At 45.9% G+C, this 21,259-nt stretch overlaps 1 protein-coding gene across 5 annotated transcripts in view; it reads right to left on the reverse strand.

The window, feature by feature from the left end:
• The window catches only part of LOC142563512 (oxidative stress-induced growth inhibitor 2-like), a 131,968-nt gene that overhangs the window by 82,606 nt on the left and 28,103 nt on the right, over positions 1-21,259 (reverse strand). The window contains exons 1-2 of one of the 5 annotated variants that reach the window (XM_075674100.1): positions 19,969-20,064; positions 11,464-11,703 (exon numbers count right to left, since the gene is read on the reverse strand). The exons of 2 other annotated variants lie outside the window; for them this stretch is intronic. The gene's annotated coding sequence lies outside the window, so the exon portion shown is untranslated. Of the gene's footprint in view, positions 1-1,724; positions 1,897-11,463; positions 11,704-19,968; positions 20,065-21,259 lie in introns of those variants that run through there. 2 more of the 5 variants (XM_075674091.1, XM_075674128.1) reach the window with 2 other exon arrangements.

Raw genomic sequence — 21,259 nt, forward strand, 5'->3', positions numbered from 1 at the left:
GTCCTGTCCATGTCCATTTCTTTTTCTTGATTTCAACTAAGATGTCATTAACTCGCGTTTGTTCCCTCACCCAATCTGCTCTTTTCTTATCCCTTAAGTTACACCTATCATTCTTCTTTCCATAGCTCGTTGCGTCGTCCTCAATTTGAGTAGAACCCTTTTCGTAAGCCTCCAGGTTTCTGCCCCGTACGTGAGTGCTGGTAAGACACAGCTGTTATACACTTTTCTCTTGAGGGATAATGGCAACCTGCTGTTCATGATCTCAGAATGCCTGCCAAACGCAGCCCAGACCATTCTTATTCTTCTGATTATTTCCGTCTCATGATCCGGATCCGCCGTCACTACCTGCCCTAAGTAGATGTATTCCCTTACGACTTCCAGTGCCTCGCCACCTATTGCAAATTGCTGTTCTCTTCCGAGACTGTTAAACATTACTTTAGTTTTCTTTAGAGAAAATCATATACACGCGCAATTAACGCCTTTGGGTGACAGTATGTGCCTTCGATTACTCCACAATATACAGATAAACGGATCAGTTTCGAACCATGTCATGTTCAGTAATCCGAAACATGTATGTATTATACACTTGCCAGTGGTTGACAAGCACGGACTTCAGTGTTACTACTGCTGCCCCCCCCCCAAAAAAAAAAGACGAAGAAAAGAAAAACCCATGACAACGCAGTGTACAGAGTTTGTGAAATAACTAAAGCGTATAACAAGAAACGACCAACGACAATGCTAGCACATCGGGACGTTTGTTTCTGAACGCTTATTCCCACTGCTGGCAGGCTGTAAGCAGTTAGGCGCATAGCAGGGAAACCTTGAACAGGGCAAGAAAAGGGTTAAAAACTAAAACAAAAAAGTCAGACTCTTGTAACACATGAAGGTGAAATCCTGCTGCACATTTGGTAACACAGGAAGGCCTAACGAGCTGCAATGGGAAGTACACGCGTGACACTAAGGCGACCTCCTCACTAATGCGCAGCTGCGCGCGCATCTTCCGCAGTGGCGTACCTGAGCGGCCGTCCTCGCGAGCCGCAAGGGCGCGCACGGTCATCGCTCGCCGCCGACAACCGCCGCTCCGACTGTGACGTCAATGCGCAGAGCGTGTGCGCCCGCCCGCTTTTCTGTGCAACACCAAGTGGCCGGGACAGCAATTGCTAAACTTAAAATTCGGCAGACCCTTAACACTGCTGACGTGTGGGAATGCGAAAGCATTGTACCGCTTGTAGAGCTCGGAACGTCATCAACACGCTCACTTACTACGCTCGTGACGTGGCCCCACCTCCTCCGCACCGTCACGTGCGCCGCCCAATGACGCACGCACTAGCCAGCGAGGTGGCATGCCACGTGACGTGTGCAATGAGGCACGCACTATGCACGCCTTCAGTAAGCCACAACCGTGGAACAGCCCTGGATTCAGGGACGCGTGCTCGCGACTCGCACCCCGGAGGCCCGGGTTAGATTCCCCTTCAGACCAAAATGTACCAAATTTTCTTTTCAAAGCCACTAATAATTTACTTTGTTTACAGCAACCTCCCTGAGAAATGTCACGTGAATCCGAGCATGCTTTTTTTTTTACGCGTTTTTACTCTGTGCGGCGTCGGTCATTTTCCGTCACGGCGCAGTTTCGCCAAGGGCACCGCCAACATAGACACCTAAGGTTTTCGCCTTAACAATGAGAGACTATAACTGTCATGGGGAAAAAAAAGAAAGAATCCTACCGTTCTTCAAGGGCTCGTTGGTGGTCGAACGAATTACATATTCATTCGTATTGCTTCAGCAGGCCCGCAGTAACAGCGTCTGGAGCAGCGGTGACGGCGTCGTTTCCGCGCGACTATAGTACAGCGAAGAACGTCTTGCTTCGGACGCTACCGAACGCCACAAACCTAAACGAGACTACAGTACAAGCGAGTCGGCCAGACTGTGTGATGGGAAAGCGTGCACAGATTTACCATGCACATCCCTGCGTGCCACACTGTGTACAAGTCAAGGTCCGTCCCGCGAAGCTCCCAAGGTTGCGTACGTCAAACGTACCGCCGCGCCGCGTTTGCCGGCGACAGTCACGTGGCACCGAGTCCGCCATCCAAACGACTACCAACACCATTACGGACGACAAGAATAATCGCGGTGCCGTCGATAAATCGATAGTCCAATACACGTGGCGCACACCGAAATGCTTCATGTCGGAGACCGGCAAACAGCAACAACAAGAGAAAAAAAAAAAACATGGTGCCGGCACCGGGCAAGAGAGTGCAAACAAGGCCGCCACCGATGCAATATAGCGGCAGCGAAAAGAAAACGTGGTTCACAGCGGGAATAATGGTCCAGAACGGCGGCGCTCCCCATGAGTAAACTTCAGCTGGCAGTGTGAGCCGTCATTTGAGTCGCGCGAATGAAGAGATTGTGCCTCAAGTTCGAACGACGATACTTTGCCACAGAACGCGCACAAATAAGGGGCGGGATTTGCGCGTCCCTGAGCCTCACAGCCAGGAGTCGTGTCATCTGTAATTACATTACGCTACGCTACATCGCGGTAAAATAATCGGCCATGTAGCAAACATAAATACCGAAGCATAGGTCCGCTTATTGATAATCCACACGTCATGCTCTTTTATTTTAGAAGTATTGCGCAGCGTTAGCATTTACTTGTGCGGCGATACTCCCAAGTCTCGAAGGCGAATATATCAAAGGCGAATCTAACTGTGACGACACCGTATCAAACGGCAACCGAATACTTAGCAACTGTATAGTTATCGGGAAACACGCATATAAGATGGTACATGCAATAATTTAAAAGGAAAGGTAAATAAAGTAATTTGTAAACGTCGTGGCTACTCCCGACATCGCAAGCTGAAACGGAGTTCGAAAGCAAGAAATTAAGAGATAACGTAAAAAAGAAAGGAAACAAAATGATCAGAAAAAATGAGAAGGCTACCAGAACACTGGCGTAATAAACTATAAGCGATTCATCAACTTCCACATCGCGCTCTTGAGAAATCCCAAAGCGTAGCAGTTAAGACGAACCTCCCCCATAAAACGCACGAAATTAACAGACTACAACACAACGAAGCCATATGGAGAAATGATAAAAACAAAAACATGGACAGGCAAACGACCGTCGTGACAGGACACTCCGTCATAGAGCACTGAATGGCCATAAATCGTTCTTAATGGTTAACGAGGAGAGCTTCGCTTGCGTATCGCTAAGTTCCGGAATGGCATATTAGTGCTAGCATGCACGAACAAGGAAGAGTTTGCACGGTCTTTTCTATCGACCACCGCAACCGTAACTAACAGTCAAAACAAGGCAAAACTAAATTTTTTGTTCTCTTCGCGGCAACACCGCAGCATCCCTCACTCCTTCTCATTTGTCTTTATTTACTATAACGCATGAAAATTGTTCAAGCGCGTCTCGGATTTGCGCGGAGGCCATGACAGCATAAATGCCCTGAGTAAGCTTGCGATCGAGCCCTCTAAACGGAAAGCGACGACTTGGACGTGCACTTCTGCACTTCCCGTTTACGCAAACGATCGGCCACGGAATGCGAGAAGATAGAATGGGAACTTGGCGACGCCTGGCAAGGAGCCAGCGCGAGAAAGCAACAGCGAAGCCAATCAGATTTTCGTTGAAAAAAATATTGCTCATTTATACCAGCAACATTACGTCTTATGTTCTCGTTGCACTATAAGTGTTCGAGCTTAATGGGAGGCTTACAGGCGAATCGTAACTCCATTCTTTCTTTTATAAACGGTACCGCACACTGTAAAATAATATACGCACTTAAAACTGAATAAGCTTGCAAATGTTGTCTACAACTCGCACCCTTACACCGTGTGTCAGGGTGCGAGTTACAGACAAGATTTACACCCTTAATCGAGTGTGTAAATTATTTTTTACAATGTATGCTCCCAAGCCCGTTTATACTCACTGATGCGCGATACAGGAAGAAGGCGAAAATCACGCAGATCCCACGCATTGTGGGAATCGGCGTAAGCGAAGCTTTAGAGAGCCGGCAGCAATAAGGGTGCCTCGAAGCACGCGCATAAAGACACGCTATAAATGCAAAACGAAACGCCGGAGACGCGCAGCGGATTTCGGCGGTAAACGCGTACCGCGCAACCGGCCTCATCGGCTACGGTGACAGAAACGCGGAAATTAGGCGAGAACGCACGCCGCCACCAACCACAGCACGCCGCAAAGATTTACCGTAAATATGGCCTCCCAACGGCAGCAAGTTTTGTCCCACTGAAAACCAAGGATCGGGGTTCAGCAAACGTGCCTGTGAATGAATCGACAGCGCGGATTATTTCTCAGACGTGAAATTTATATCCTTGTCAGTTAGCAGAATGCGCGCTCTCGCTTTTAAATGTAAATTATTGCGACGCGACACACATCCAAGCGTTTCAAAGCACTACACATAGCTTGCATGAGGGAAGCTGCCAAGGGGGCGAAGCTGTGAAAAAGCAACGCTCCTGCTTTTTGTGTCGTGCGTCCGTGGCCTAATGGGTATAGAGACGGTATAGAATATCGGGATGGTACGCTCGGACGCGTACGCCTTTATTTGCTCGGAACTTTTACTCGGCACAGACAATGACTACATGCCTGTCACGGTGCGGCATTATTGGAGCCGGCGAAGCACCGATCAGGTCGTGGGAATACGAACCGGCGAGCAAGACGAGTATTGCCGGCCACTCAGACAAGCGGCCGAAAAAGAAAAGGCGAAGGCAGGTTTAGAGATTATTATTATTATTTTTTTTGTTGTTGTTGTTGGCGTGACCGTGACGCTCCGACAGCTTTTTGTAGGAACCCCTTTGTATTCTCTACCCTGTGCCTTCATTGAGAAGCTTGCTAAAACGGCAGGGGAGCGAATACCCCGAAATATGTGCTATCTCTGTGCAAAACCGTGTCCATGAATTACTGACAGTGCATGTGAACGAGAAGAAATGGGGTTAACCAAGGGGCCCGATTTTTATTAATCACCTCATTAGAAACCAACACAAATACACCAACGACAGCACAGGGGAAATTACTTGTACTTACTAATTGAAATAAATTATACATTAATAGAATTGAAAGTGGTTCAAAAAACAACTTGCCGCAGGTGGGGAACGATCCCACGTCTTTCGCATTATGCGTGCGATGCTCCACCAATTGAGCTACCGCGGCGCCGTTTCCACATCCACTTTCCGGGGTATTTATGTGTTGCTACTAGAACTAACTCTGGGAGTGTTTATGTGTCAGAGCGTTTGGCGCCGTACGGCAGGCTGCCGTCGTTTCTTCTGTGTTTGTCAACGGATAATAGAGGTCCGCCACGGACTCAAGTGTGTGCGTGTGTGCCTGTGTGGTGACAGTGCGCGACCTCTAACAGCAGGAAGGAATCACCTGTCCTCTCGCCCTTAATTAAAAGAGGCGCGGCCAAGGCCTTAGGAGGGGCCGGGATACAATTGGGTGAACTTGATTGGATCGTCACCAATATCTGCCGTTTTCCGACACAGGGAACTAGGGAAAGGAGAAGTTATTTAAACGCAGGTTTTAGACCGAGCTAAGCAGTCAGGAAGCTGAGTCTATAATCTGCTGAGAAGCGTCCAGGAGCTAGTGCCGTCCAGTATCGCCTGGGCCGCCTAGCCGCGTCTGAACTGCGAGTGACTATAGTTGACGTAAGAGACGACAAACCGACGTCTACAACTTCCCCTCAAGTTAGCTCAACCTGCTCGAGGAATGACGTCAGACCTAGACTCCCGGGAAACCCAGCACAGTAATCGCATCCACCGCAACGGGATCGGCTTGCCAGCGTTCTTTCGTAAAGCTCTGCCGTCGACTCCACGTTTTGTGGACTTGCTGCTGCCGCCCGGCCATGCGTATGCCATGATTTGTTTTCTTTTGAACTCTGTTTAGTTGACCACCGTTAAGTGTATTTTTTGTGTAGCGTTACTTTTTTATATCCACTGCTAATTGCTCGTTGTATTTCTTTTGTCTTCATCATTGATCTAGACTAAGTGCATGTGTATTAATGTCCTTGTGTTTCAGTGCTTCTTTTAATTTGTGTGTCATTGTCAGTCGATAAATTTTTTTTCTCTCTTTCTCCCGACTCTGACTCCTTCGCTGTGTTTGCTTGAGTACGGATCGACCAACCGGCTTGTATACTCCGTCGACGACTTCGCGCCGACGGCGAACGGGTGACAAGCCGTGACAATGCCGAACAGGTATGAGCAGGCAAAACAAGATTTCCATAAAAAGTGCTGAATACAGCCACCTTATAGCACACTGCAACAGATTTTTTTTTTTTCCCGATTGCAACTCGCAGCGACACGTCGCAGCGGATGTGATAAGTGCGCGCTTCCCGATGGAAGAACGATAACAGTTCCGGTGGGATGAAATGCGGAAGCGGTTGTGATTCAGAGAAAGGCGTTCTCACTGAAGGCGAACTGGTGCATTGTGAATCATATCAGCCACCGTTGCCGCACTGAAAGCCCAATTATAACGCAAAGAGGATGCCTCAGCTAGACGTCTTGGAAGAGCTTTGGCTGCCACGCTAACGAGCATGTATAGCAAAAGCCACATCCGCCCTTGCGTATAACTATATCTTACGCGTTGCAGGATAGTTCGTCATACATTGTACTGATAAGTAAACACCCCGGTAGGATGAGGTCACGAAAGAAAGAGACGCATGCTTTTGACTTTTGTTCGAATTTCTTCAAGGATGATGCATGACATTGCATTTATTACCGTTATTCAGAAGCAGCTGTTTTTGTTCGCCTGAGTAGACTGGACTGTGCCCTGTCCTGTTGTGCCACGTGTATTATTGGAGTAGTTATCTTGAAATGACCTTTAACGTGGCAGCAGTTAAAAGCTAAAGACTATATGTGTCCTGTCTCCGTCTGCCCGTCACACCAACGCGTCCGTGAAGTCATCAGGCCACTTTCTATAACTTCACATTCGCCATATGACGAAGCGAAACAACATCTGCAGCCGCCACCACCAATTCATGCCCTCGCGGCAATGCGCAGTCCGAACTTGGGAGACGGACGCGCTGACAACCACTAAGCTAATTGGCGCTTGGCAATTTGTGTGCGAGGTTTTGCGCATCACCGTACATGGCGGACGAAAACGACGCTGTGCGCAAGCCTGCTGCTGAGCCGCAAGCATCACCGAAGTCTGTTGAGTTCTAGTTTCTGTTTCCTCATTGTTTATATTCATTTATTATTTTCGTCTTATGTCCATGTGTATAAGCTGATAAGCTTCCTTCAGAAGAGCGTGCAGAGTGCATGCACTGTGCTCTTGTTTTTCCATGAATCCGCAAGAACTTACCAGAGCTTCTCTACTGGCACTCATTAAGAAGTGCATCATTTAAACTGTCGCAGAGCACGTACCGGCTTTCTTCGATGCTTTGTCACAGACAGGATGTCAGGTACAGCCTGCAACACATCTCACGCACGAGCGTGTACACACAGGTGTCAACGGAGCACAAAAGCTCATTTTTCGCCGTTCTCCCAGAAGAAAAAAAGCTTATACATGCGCAGCGACGCCGACATACCCGTATAGCGGCATACTACGTACCACGCATGCTCCCGGACTTGCAGAAGGCGCTGGAGCCTAGCGATTATAGATAACGCTGTTAAGTGGGGAACCATTCTCGGAAAGCCTGTAAGCGCCACCGTAGTTATCACTCCGGCTCGTTTCGCCACTGCAACCTCGTCAGTTATCAGTGCAGCACTCATGCTAGTTCGCCCTGCTGTCACGCGACACCTCGAAGCATGAATACGAGCGTGCACCCATATCACTCGGTATGCGGCTCGATTTCAGCGATAGCGCGACTACAATAAGTGCACGCCTCCGCAATCATGTCCGCTAGGAGCTTAAGAACACTTTCTGCGCCATATAGACAGCGCAGTTCTGTGGCATATCAGTTGGGTTGCTTGAAGAGGCGGACACTGCTTGCAAGACAAATTGCAGAATGGTGCTATTTAATTAAAGTTTCAATGATTAACATTGCAATCGATCGCATTAATACACATATGTCCCCTAGTGCAGATCCAATGCCGAGCGGTAATGAAATTATATGGATTAAGCGAAAATCCTGTGCGTAGCGCGTTTCCAGAAATACGTCATCAAAATATGCGGCGAAATTCATTATGTTCCAGTTAATACTTATCGGAGCTCGACTTTCCACTGCTGCAAGACAGAACGCTTAATTAGCAGTGAAGCCCCCTGTAGCTTCAACGTTTCTTCTACACGAGAGAAAAGAAGTCCAGATGACTCGTCAAGCTGACCTGGCAATGAAATATTAATCCGCAGACCTTCCTGTCTAAAGTATTGGCCCTGACATCACTTTGATTGCCGACGTGTGGATGTAGGTTTTAACGGCAGTGACCTCAACAATGTGATGTCAGGGTAATTCTTGGTACCAAGAGCTACATTCCTGGCTGTCAAACAACCACCTAAGAATTAATTCGATAAACGAATCAGGCAATTTCAGAGCAAATGATAACAGAACTATACACTAATCTAAAGACAGCTTTTCGTGACTTAACAATTAAACGATTACTCTCACACAAACTTCTAGCATAGTTTACCTCGGTGAAAACGTTAAGTGGACATATAGATTTCACGTTTACGGACAGAGATATCGAAACACGTGGAATGGTAAACTCGGATTTATTTTAACGATATGATTCAAATGTCAAACCTACTACGCGATGATATTTTTTTTCTCAACTGCATTACTATATTTTGGCTTGGTGTGACATCCATTCATTGACAGGTAATTTAGGCAGGCTTCGCGTCAGACAAAAGAAAGGTATTCGTTGAATTAGAAAGATGTGCCTATATACGTGCATACATTTACTTGTTTACCAGAAATGTAAAACACTGTGAACTACACATATACATATATTTCAACAAAGCCTACAAAATCTAATATTTGTAGGTATATAATCTCGGGAAACAGCTTACCTCTAGTCCTACACGCAATGTGAGCCTGCCTATACATAATAATACATTATAAAAAATAATTAGAACGTTATGTATCACAGTCATTAAACTATGAACTACCAAGGTACTAATATGCATATCGGCAACTGAATGACGTTGAATTAAAGCGTAGCCGTTTTCGCGCAAAAGACAACTACAGCATCTCTTTGTGGACGGCGGCAGTGAAACTAGCTGAATAGAATGGCATACTCCGTGTAACTTACTTCGATGCCTATATGACAATAAAGACAAGAAACATTGATTGCCGTAACTGAGCACGGTACTCGCTATCATCAAAAAGTTTCGACACGCACGGTAGGTATTCGCATCTCTCGTGTACCACGCACTGCGCCGTGTACAGGGTGTTTCAGCGAACACTCAAAATTCTTTAAAGGTTGCCTGTGGCAGATAGCTGAATTGTAGTTTATGAGCCGGCCTACTCGAAGCGGCGGACACTACGTGAACAAAAAATTAAAATGCAAAAGCGACCAATTAACAAGAATCCACTCATGAACTTTTAGCTAATTATCTTATCGCCCATATTGCAATTTACAAATTCTAGCAGTGGACTTCGCAAGGCGGATCCACTTAGAACGAATTCTCAGGATGACACCAGTTTCGAGATATAAATTCCCGAACTTTGCGGAGAAATGCATCGGCGTTCCAGTTACTTGTGTGCTTCAGTGCATGAAAAGACGTTTTGTTAACAAATTAACTGCAACGCCAATGCATTTCTCCACAAAGTTCGCGAATTTAAATCTCAAAACTGGTGTCATCTTGAAAATTCGTTCCAAGTGGATCCGTCTTGCGAACACCACGGCTATAGTTTGTAAATTGCAATATGAGCCATACTGTAATTAGTTAAACACTTAATTAGTGCGTTTTATTGATTAGCTGATGTTGCGTCTCAATTTTTGAGCAAGTATTGTCCGCCGCTTCGAGTAGACCAGGTCATGGACTAGAATTGTGATATCTGCCACAGGCAACTTTTAAATATTTTTAAAAGTGTTCACTGAAAAACCTTGCACATGTTTTAAGTCACGCAATTGCCGCTTCGCGGTTGCTACGGCCTGTTTTGCAACTTCAGCACTAAGTTTTCAATTACAACGCGCGATACATTCTGCTTGTTTGCGTTTTTGTACGTTCAATATACGCACTTCACTTGAAATATTGAAAGTCACATTGATATGCGCGTGCTGAGTATCCATTACGTTTCGAGGGCCAGTCAGGCGTCATAAGAGACGCCTCTGACCTCACGCCATACCATAGCTTAAAGAAAAAAAAAAGCGATGAGCGTGGTTGCATCTATTATGGGTCTCTTCGATTTGTCATTGCGGACTGCCTGCAGGACTGCGTCAAAAGTCATTGGCTGAAAGCAGTGCCTCGGGCAGTCCTGGACGACAAATCAAAGACGTTTTATGAGTTTTACGTCACGCAGGATATGTATCCTTGCATTGCGATTTCTGCCTAAAACAAGAAAATCAATAAATGAATAGGGAAGGGCGCTTTAGCGACACGTGTCTACGAAATCTTTCGACTACCTGCGGCAGCACCGGAGTAACACAGCTGTCGCGGCAGCAGAGGTGGCCTTATACACACGCGCGCGAACGACTCTAGAGAGGTAGTGTGATGCATAAAGAATCGTGGCATCTTCGCAACAGAAGTAAGGGTGCAAGCCTAACTCCTACGCTGACTAAATTCGCGGGCAGTCCTCGCACGCGATGATGACGTTTGGAGTTTGAACGCATATACACTGACGCAGCGTGCGCTACACATATACCTGTCCGGAAAAAAAAAAAAAAAACTCAGTATAGTATCGTTTTAGGAAATAACTATCATAATTGGCAGAATATAGGGTCATAACACCTCGTTTTTACCGTAAAGCTACGAAATAGGTATACGGTATAAATTAACGAAGCCATAAGCAAAGAAAAAGAAGAGAGAAAGAATAAAAGAAAATAAAAAAAAGAGCTCAGGTCCCAACTGGGCTTCTGTAGACCCGCCGCATTAGTTGGACTATCTAGAATTCATAGCTTCAGCCACCACGAAAACTCGATATCTATACGGCCACGTCACTATGTTTTCAGATATACCCACATAGGCACACTTTCCGTTCTGCAGCAGCCTTTGTAGGGCACTCGACGTTATATACAGGCAAGACCACTAAATGTCCGTTTAACCCTACAAGATATCGCGGCGCGCAAGACGAGTACGAACGGACCAGTACGCGATACAAAAGCTCTAAAAGGCGTTCCTTATCTTTGTTGCGCACGGTGACGCCTACTGTACGCTAGCTCGTTCACAGGACGTTCACAGCGGGCGTGCTGGGAGTCCTCTTTCTCCGTTTGTCCTCGCGCCATTTGGTCGGGACAGGTAAGCAGAAGGCGACCTCGGTTGGCGGTGCGAGCGCGCGTTCGAACCGAGCAGAGAGAACAATGCACTTCGCCGATAAACCTGCGCGTCCGATAAGGCCGAGGAGCGCGTCATACCTGTTCCCCAGCCAGTGTGCCGTGACCTGCCCCTCTGGAACGCTGCCGGCGGCGGCGAGAGCGAGCTCCGGCTCAAACCAGGCACGGTCCGGGGCGCGCTCCGAGGCCCGCGGTCTTGCGCGGAGAACCCGCCGCTCTGCAGCGGCAGCAGCCGGGAACCAAAGCCGCCGCCGATGCCACGTTCCACGAGCGAGGTCGCACGGCCGTGCCTCGCCGGGACTCGTGCCTCCGAAGGTCTCCCTGCGTCGGCCCCCAATGCGGGCACTGAACACCGACTCTCCCCCTCTCGCCGAACATTTGCACACACGGCGACCAACGAACGCTGTCGGTCTGGCAACCGCCGCAGCAACTGTGGCCGGACGCACAATTGTCGTGACCGACGGTACGAAAAAGAAAACGCAATCGGAAATTATCACAGGCTTGACTCGTCTTGCTCGTGACTGCGGAAACAAAAGTGGCACACCGCGTGATGCCATCTCTTCTATTATCTTACATTTGACAGGAACACGGACGTTGGCGATGTCTTTGCCGGAGCGTTTACAGCTGTCGCGTTCGGTCACCTTACAATTTTAAAGCAACGATACCGCGATAGAGAAAACTATGCAAATGCTGCGGAATAAAAGTTATCGTTCTTTTTTTTTTTTTTTTTTGCTTCCTATATAGCGTACTCCTGAAGTTGGGAGTATACTTGCCAGTGTTACTGGCAAAGAAGGACGACACCTTCAATAACTTTACGTGCACAAAGCAATAATTTTAATTATTTTTTTAATTATGGGGTTTTCGTGCCAAAACCACAATCTCATTATGAGGCAAGCCGTAGTGAGGGACTCCGGAAATTTGGCCCACCCGAGGTTCGTTAACGTGCACATAAATCTAAGTGCACGGGCGTTTTCGCATTTCGCCTTCATAGAAATGCGGCCGCCGTGGCCGGGATTCGATCCCGCAACCTCGTGCTCAGTAGCCCAACACTACGTGCACAAGCAGAAACTCTACTGAAACAAACACTGTTCGAAAGGAGATGCGATTCAAAATTCTGGAGGGGAGTGTGTATCGTAGAGTGTAACCGAAGGCATGGATGTAATGGATGAAATTGTGCGATGTAATGCAACGTCTGCAGTGTGATTATTCACTGTTGCTGCGGAATAAAACGACCCGTCTTTTTCAATGCCATATAGCTAGGAATTTTATTCCGGGATTCGCTTCTTGCCACCGAGCATTAATTTCTTGCTTACTCATTTTCTTGCGAAAAAAAAAAGTTTATCCGACAATTCAGATATTGCTTGACGAGATGGTTTCAGCGCACTGCCTCGTATTAATAATAATAATAATAATAATAATAATAATAATAATAATAATAATAATAATAATAATAATAATAATAATAATCAAGGTGCCAGCAAAATCGAACTAGACATAAAGCAAGGAGTGGACGGGCGTCTTCGCGTTTTGTCTGAATTCGGAGTATACTGTGACTTGTGAACTTTGCATATACAACTATCCTTTGCAAAATATGGCTCACTATAATGATCAAATGTTTTATTGCTCAGGCCTGAAGAACGTTCACCCTTCACGCGCGTTCATGGTGAGCGAGTTTTGCGAATAGTTCCAGATTGCAAACAAAATTTTTCCTGTCGTTGCGGAGATTTGCGTGCGCAAACGGGTTTGGGTGCCCAAACGGACCTTTGCGTACGCAGGCGCTACGCCCAGTTAGCGTTTTTTTCTCTCTTTTTTTTTTTTTGTACTCCTTTGGGATTCTTTTGTGTACCTTCTTGCGTTCTTTTGTAAGCCCGGCGGTCTGAGTCCCCCAACCTTGCGTGCGCGAAATGTAAAACTGCCTAATTTCTTAAATCGCAACGTTGCGCCGCTGTCGAAAAAACCCGCGGGAAACGACGAGACAAAAGGCATCCACGCCATTCCTCTTGCCATCAACGAATACGGTCTTCCCCATCTCCCGGCGAAGTAAGCCGTCGGTTCGTTTCGAGAGAAAAGTTTGCGCACGATACTTATTCAAGCATTTGCGAGCCACCGTTGATGACGGGCCTGTTCAGCTATTCGACAGGCGCACCTGTGCCCGAGCGTGACAGTGGCGACAGCTGCCGCGTCGCGACGGGAGATTGAGTAACGCAACGAGGTGCTAGAAACGCCAGCGTCACGCGGTGCGGCGAGGCATGGGAGCGCATGACGTGTTATACGAGCCTCGCTTTCTTTTTTGCAACAACGTGACGTCGGAAAAAACAGTACCTCCCCTCCACGATTTGCACAATCGGACGAAGGCGCGCCGGCCTTGAAACGCCACGCGGCGCGAACTAAACTCAGCCGCAACCTTGACCGTCCAAGCCCCACAGCGGCTCTCCCCATTGTATGACACTGAGCCCTCGCGAGCAATAATTGCGCGACCCAAGTTCAGCGCGGTGCAAACGAACCTCACCACCAATGTACAGATGGGAAATCGCGCAACTCGCAACGGAAAAAAAAAAAAAAAAGCTAGCAAAAGCTCACAGCGCACGGCGCAACTTCGATGACCGGTACTTATAACTGCTGCAGCTGCCCCGAAGGACATGGAGCGATCCCAGCAGGAAAATTTTATGGCCGTTACGCAACTGCGCTCCCGGCCAAGTTTTATTTTTTGCGCTTTTTTCTTGCTGCACCTCAAGGAATGAGGGCACAAACGTTTACGGAAGACAAAAGAGCCCCTCCACCCTCCACCCCCCACCCCCCATCATATGCATCCCTCTGAACGAAAAAAAGAAAAGCAGCCTGTACCTAAGCTTATGCAAATAGAGGCGACGGCAAATCTGCGCTCCGTTTCGTGCGCGTACACTGCATTGTACGAGGGTGAACCAAAAGTCCTTGCCCTTATTATTATTTTTTAGCCAAATTACGGCTGTAAATGCGAAGTCAACATATCCATTCCCAGCGGTGGACCTTTCTTGGACCGGCCCGGCCTTATCTGCCTTGTAGCTCTGCGGCACGGCGCGGCTGTCAGTTGCCAAAGATGGCGGCTGTGGTTCACACTTCCACGGCGCACGAGCAACGAAGTGTGATTCGTTTTCTACGTAGCAAGGGGCGAACGCCCATCGAAATTCACAGGGAAATGCAACCCACGTATAGGGAAAGGTGTCTCGCTTTGAGAAGTGTGAGGTGGTGGTGTCATGTGAGTTCGCAAAAGGCTTTGGAGACTTGCATGACAACGAGCGTTCGGGGAGGTCGCGTGCGTCGCAGTTCTACCACAGGGGCATCTCAAATTTAGTGCTGCGATGGGAAAAATGTCTGAACCGGTGTGGGGTCTATGCGGAAAAACAGTGTAAGGTACGTAAAGTCGTACGTTATTTTTGTAATTACCAGTATGTACCTTATTGTGGCTAATAAAAAATGGGGGCAAAGACTTTCTGATTCGCCCTGGAAATATTAAGCTCCTCCTCAGGTCGAGAAAAACGCTTATTCCGAGGGTGTCCGTAAGCGCATTACAGTTTACGGAATAGCGTTACGCAGGAGAGAAAAGCGTGCGCCGCAGCGCCGATGACGCCATCCTGTAACGTGGACGTCAACTAGAACACACAGAACTATAAAAGAAACGGCCATGTTCTACATATATCCGCTTGTACAAAGGCGTAGGCAGAAACTTTGTTCTTTTTTTTTTTCACTTCTGCGAGAACGATGACGTGGCGCAAAAACGTTTCTAGCGCGTTGTGGTTGAAGAGAGCGTCACACTATGGCGCTTGCTGTTGCTTCTGCTTTGCCAACGAAGTTTCTAGCGTTCCGCTATTCCTTACACTGCAATACACTTGACAGACAAGCTTTAGTCTATTTTCGCTGTCATGTTCCGTGGACTGCAAGCGATCTGTACCAAAAACAGGAACATTACAATGAAAGTGCGACAGCTCTTTAAAGGGACACTAAAGGCAACACTCTCAAAAAAGTTTGTACCCTTTGGGGCTTATCTTGTCCCCCAACGACAACCGTCATCTGCCTTGCTTGCGTTTCCTTTTTTGAAAAATCTGCGCTCGCTACTTTCCTGTCGAGAGTACTATGTCACGATGATAACGCGCATGCCGTTCGTGGCATGGAAGTACCGGGCTCCCAGCGTTAAAGGAAACGCAAGGAAGGCACACTTATTTAAAGGTACATCACAGGATCCGGTGGGAACATTGAGTGATGGGGGATTATACAACAAAATAAGTAATAAGCATGAACAAGAACAAAGAAAAGTAACAGCAAGCAGAACAAAGGAATGCATCATTATACAGTCTCAGTTCGTAAAATGTAGATACAAGCACTGCTCGCGGTTAGTGATTGAAACAATGGTATCAGAAGATCGTTTAAAAGTGCGATGGCTTGTGGCAAAGCCGAGTAATTGAAAGCTTTAGTTTTTCCAAATATGCGTTTGATGCTGAGGAGATTATGAAGGCGCCTGGATGGGCGTAATGGTTTTTCAAGTGGCAGTGGGGATGGCGTTACGCTGCGAATATCTTTGCGTATTAAGCATAAAAGAGCAACAGAACGACGATTACTTAACGTCTGGAATAGAATGTCTAGCTTAATTTCTGTTGTACTGGAATGGCGGTTATAGTTACATGAAATGAATCGAGCGGCTCCATTTTGTACGGCTTCCAGCACTGAAATGAAATACTCTTGATGAGGCGACCAGATGGACGAAGCAAACTCAAGCTGTGTGCGGACGAAGGTTAACTTTGCCGATGTGCGTGTATGAGCTGAGCAATGACGCAAATTTCGACGTAAGTAAACCAGCGTTTGTGACGCTTTAACACATATGTTGGTGATATGCAATTTCTATGAAAGGTCGGATGTAAGATGCAAACCTAACTACTTATATGGCAACGCACGGGGCAGTGAAACGTTGTTTATAGAATACCTGAAGTTAGAAAGTGACTGTTTACGTGTAAAGGATATTGTTTTGCACTTATTCAAGTTAAACGTCATAAGCCAGTTATCACACCAGGCATAGACAAGGTTAAGGTCATCATGACTTTCAATAATGGGATATACGATGCAGTCATCAGCAAATAGTCGCATGCAAGAGGAAATGTTGGAAGGCAGGTCATTTACAGAAATTAAAAAAAAGCAAAGGGCTTAGCATGCTGCCCTGCGGAACACCGAATGTGACATCAGAAAAAGAATAAAAATTATTGACGACTGTGAACTGCTTGCGAAAAGATAGAAAGTTACTAGGCCAAGATATCGTTAGTGAGTCTAGTCTAAGAGAAGATAGCTTAGCGATGAGGCGGCAGTGAGTAACGTGATCAAATGCTTTTGAGTAGTCAAAAAAAGATGCAATCAGTTTGAAGGGTTATTATCCACGTTAAAGTGCAAGTCAGCGCTGAATTCCAGCAACTGCGTATCACACGAAACAGATTATCGGAACCCATGCTGATTATTAAAAAAGAAGTTATTAAACTCGAGCTGGTTATAAATATTTGATGCAATAATATGTTCAAGCATTTTGCAACATATGTAAGTGAGCGAGATAGGGCGGTAGTTCTCCGCCATATTTCTGTTACCGTTTTGAAACAGTGGAATTACTTTTTCAACTTTCCAGTCAAGTGGAAGATATCCTGTTGATAAAGATTGTGTGAAAATGTGGTAGAATATTTTACTAGAAATAGACAATGTATTCTTCAAGATTTTAGAACATATGCTATCGGGACCAGCTCAGGAAGATACCTTAAGGGTTTGTAATGAGGCGTGCGATTCCTTGAATTGTGATGTCAATGGGCTCCATGAATCGAAATTCATGATCAGGAATAATGGGAACTTTTGAATGATCTTCAGCAGTAAATACAGATGAAAAGAACCTATTGAATTCAGATGCGCTCTCTTGATCTGACAACTCGATTTGGTCGTCATTTTGTAGCGATATGTGATGAATAGTGTTGTCTGGAGCAATCGTTCGCTAAACCTTTGTAGGATCAGAAGCTAGTAACGAAGGTAGGTCGCGGGAGTAGTACTTGTCCTTAGCCGAGGTTACCTCAGCGCAGTACTTCTTTAAACACTTTTTTATAATCAGCCCAAAAATTAGAATTGCGCGATTTCTTAGCACGTTTGTATAAGTTTTTTTTTTCTGTTACGTAGAGTACGAATATATTTATTAAACCAAGGCTTACATTTATCATTCGTTATTGTGACTAGAGGAACGTACTTGACAAAGCTGAAATGGCATTTTTAAAGAGTACCGAGTCATCGTCAATGTCACGTCTTGGGAAGGCCTGCAAGAAGGTTTCACTAAAGAGTGCATCCAGGTCAGTATTCATTTCAGTATAGTTAGCCTTATTACAATCGCGAATCTATTTAACCGTAACTCCCGTAAATTTTAAAGGCACCTTAATTTGTATCTGAAGCAGTTTATGGTCACTAAAACCATCGAGACAAGAAACTGGACCGACTGTTTCAGGAGCGTTAGTTAATATCAGGTCTAGAACATTAGTTACTCTAGTGGGCTCTCTGACAACTTGAAATAAGTTGAAATCTAAGGTTAAGTTAATGAATTCAGCCAACTTGTGACAAGGGTATGACAGCTGCCGCCAATCAATGTTCGGAAAGTTAAAGTCGCCGAGTAGCTAGATAGATATTATCAGCAGATAATTGTTTTGTCGCATTATCAATACTGTAACATAATTGTTCTATAAATGATTGGTCATAATCAGGAGGACGATAGCAAGAACCAATTAAGAATTTGACAGATCAGGATGAGCATGCAACCCAGATAATTTCAAGTGCTGAGTTAGTGTCTAGGATATACGATGAACATATAGTTCGTTTGACAGCTACCAAGACGCCACCTCCTCTTTTTTTCGGTGCGGTCGTGTCTATATACGTTGTACACAGGGCAATCCTGAAAAAAATTTCGTTGTTTGTTATTTCGGGTCGCAGCCAAGTCTGTTAAAACGATAATATCAGAATGACTGTCTTCGACAAAATAACACAACAGATCGCGCTTTGGTAGTAGGCTTCGAATGTTAGTGAAAGATGCTAACATTGGAAACGTTAAAGAAGTTATAGTGAAGGTTAGTGAAAGAGAACACGACGATTATTGTTGTGGGACAAGATACGCCCCGAAGGCTGCAAACTTTTTAAAGAGTGAACTATTAAGTCAACGTGGACTGTTAAAATGCCATTCCAGAAACCTCGCAGCGCTAACTTTCGTGCCAAGAAAAGACTTAGTTTAAAAGAAAATCGCGTCTGAAGTGTCCGCATACTCCTATATATACAGCAATCCTATTCGCCCACCCCCGAGCGGGCAGTCGTGAGTTTGCATACGCTCTCACCGCTATTTGCTGCCGTGGGTAGGTAAAATAGAGCCCGACAACCAGCAGTTTTTTGCGCAAAACTCAAAAGCGCGGCCAGAAACCGAGCCAAGACAGAGCCGATAGCGCGAAAGAGGAAGAAAGCGCGTGCCGAATAGTAAACCTAATCTTCGACGCCTGTCGCGCGATGGGCCTCGTTCTCTGCTACTTGCAGTTTGTGCTAGTTTCCTGAGCCAGCAAAGCGAGTGCAGCAATACGCGATAGCAGAAGTGCTAAAACGCGAAAGCGAGGCGGCGCAGAGTCGAGCGAAAACGAGACCTTTTGACCGGCCGCGTCGTTGCCAAGGGTAACGTCAAAAACTTATTTTCTCTAAAACTCGAACAGAACTAGACAAATAGCATTTTATTTTATAATGCAATGCAATTATCTTTTTATTATGACTGCTTTATTACTAGTAACAAAATTATAGTGAGGAGTCGCTACGTCATCGGACTATTGAATGTCTCGGTGAAGCCTCATATGGCGCCCTGCATTTACCTCAATTTCTCGATTACTAAAGCGCCTGTTATCCATAATATTAAATAAGCCTTAGACGCTCTCGAGCATTAACCTATCACTTTAGTGTGACTTAGTATTCGCCTTTAGTGTCCCTTTAACAAATCTACGTCACCGAAAGGACTGGACACCACAAATCGTCTTACACAAAACTCGAAACAGAAGCAGAAGACATTAATTGTAAGACTCGGTGTGCGATTCGACGTACACAACTGTCTCTAAAAAGCTTCTAACAGGTTTGAGTAAGTTTCCAAAAGTCTGAGCACCCATCTTCCAGTCGTATATCGTCCATCAGTACACGTATCGCGCGTATACTGTTATCAGAAGTACGCCGCGTCGTACGGGCTCGTACCACGTGTCAAATGGCATATTCGGGTGGTCGTTTGAGAGCGCTCTGGCTGTGCTATGGGGTTGGTTAAAAAAAAACAGCTTTAAAGCTGTACTACCTTGTCCCAACAATAATCGCCGTCTATCCTGCATGCATTTAATTTCGGTAACGCTGCGCACCCGCTACTTTCAACATGCGCTTATCAGCGTGACAGAGCGCGTCCTTGACAGGAAAGCAGCGAGCGCAGAATGTTGAAGACAAGAAATGCAATTAAGATAACGATTATTCTTCAGGGACGAGCTAAGCCACGAATTGTGTAACTTTGGGCGAAATCAGTTTCGGCCGAACAGCCATATTTACCCGCGGCTGGCTTTCTGGGTGCAGACGATCAGAGGCGTCGTCGGTGGTGGAGTGCGCGTTCCCGTTCACGCAGCTTTGACTCACAGTGCAAAAACAAAGCACGCACGCGCAAGCAGGCTCAGACATGCCTCTGTACTTATACCGCCGCATGTGCGTCGGCGTGTATATGTCGCCACGTGGCGAAATAGCGGCGTCAACCAACCCTCCGCGTAACCGAAGTGCACAAGTACGCGAAGCCGGTAACAAGCCCCCGTGTTGTGAACAAATGCAGGCGTCACATGCAAGGTCTCCGCTATAGATCCTGCGTGTGCCTATAATTTGCACTGCGACCTTCATCTCTTTCTCCCTTGGCGCTGTTCACGCTATCGAACCGGCTCACCTAAGCTGTCGCGGATCCTGCGTCGCACTTACACCGATTGCTTTCAACGGATGAAAACGCCTATATCGATCGGTGTGCCGCCCAGAGTATATAAGCCTTCTTTTAACTGCACCAATGATCTACAAAACTGCCTATGTCAGATAGCATCCTTGATATAGATTACTCGATGAGGCGACCACTACTTCACGAGAAATCAAAATACTTAATTGGATAATTAACATATTTGCGCTAATTATTTTAATTACTTACTTTACGGCACATAATTCAATCTAGGAAAATTGTAGCTGCAGCTACAACACTACTCACTATAGTGAGTATGGAAGGCATATCGACTTGGAACGAGTTGTGACGATGGCAGCGGTTTCGAGATACGCACCGCCAAACTTGCGGTAAAGATTCGCGGTTGTTCCACTTGCTTTTTTAAAGAAAACGCTGTTTTATGCATTGAAGCCCAAAAGTAACTGGCACGTCAATGCATTTCGTCGGACACTTAGGAAAATCAGTATCTTGAAAATGGTGTAGTCCTAAGGATTTGTTATAAGTCGATATGCCTTGCATACTTACTAACTATACGACTCGTCGATTGAAATGTACTGTAAAGCAATAAATAAAAGCGTTAATTAGCGTAAATATGTTAGTTATTCAATTAAGCATTTTGATTTCTGGTAGAACTAATGGCCCCGCCATCTGGTAATTTAGGTCAATTGTTAGAATTACGCTATCTGCCGCGGGCAATTTTTTAAATATTTGTTGCCGCTAAAGAAAAGCACCCAGTATACAGCCTGACGAAATTCGAGGTATCGTCGCAGTGGATACCTCTCATTTTTAATTATTATTATTATTATTATTATTATTATTATTATTATTATTATTATTATTATTATTATTATCACCATCATCGCCGCCGTTTGT

Source organism: Dermacentor variabilis, chromosome 1 (assembly GCF_050947875.1).
Source record: "Dermacentor variabilis isolate Ectoservices chromosome 1, ASM5094787v1, whole genome shotgun sequence".
NCBI lineage: Eukaryota > Metazoa > Arthropoda > Arachnida > Ixodida > Ixodidae > Dermacentor > Dermacentor variabilis.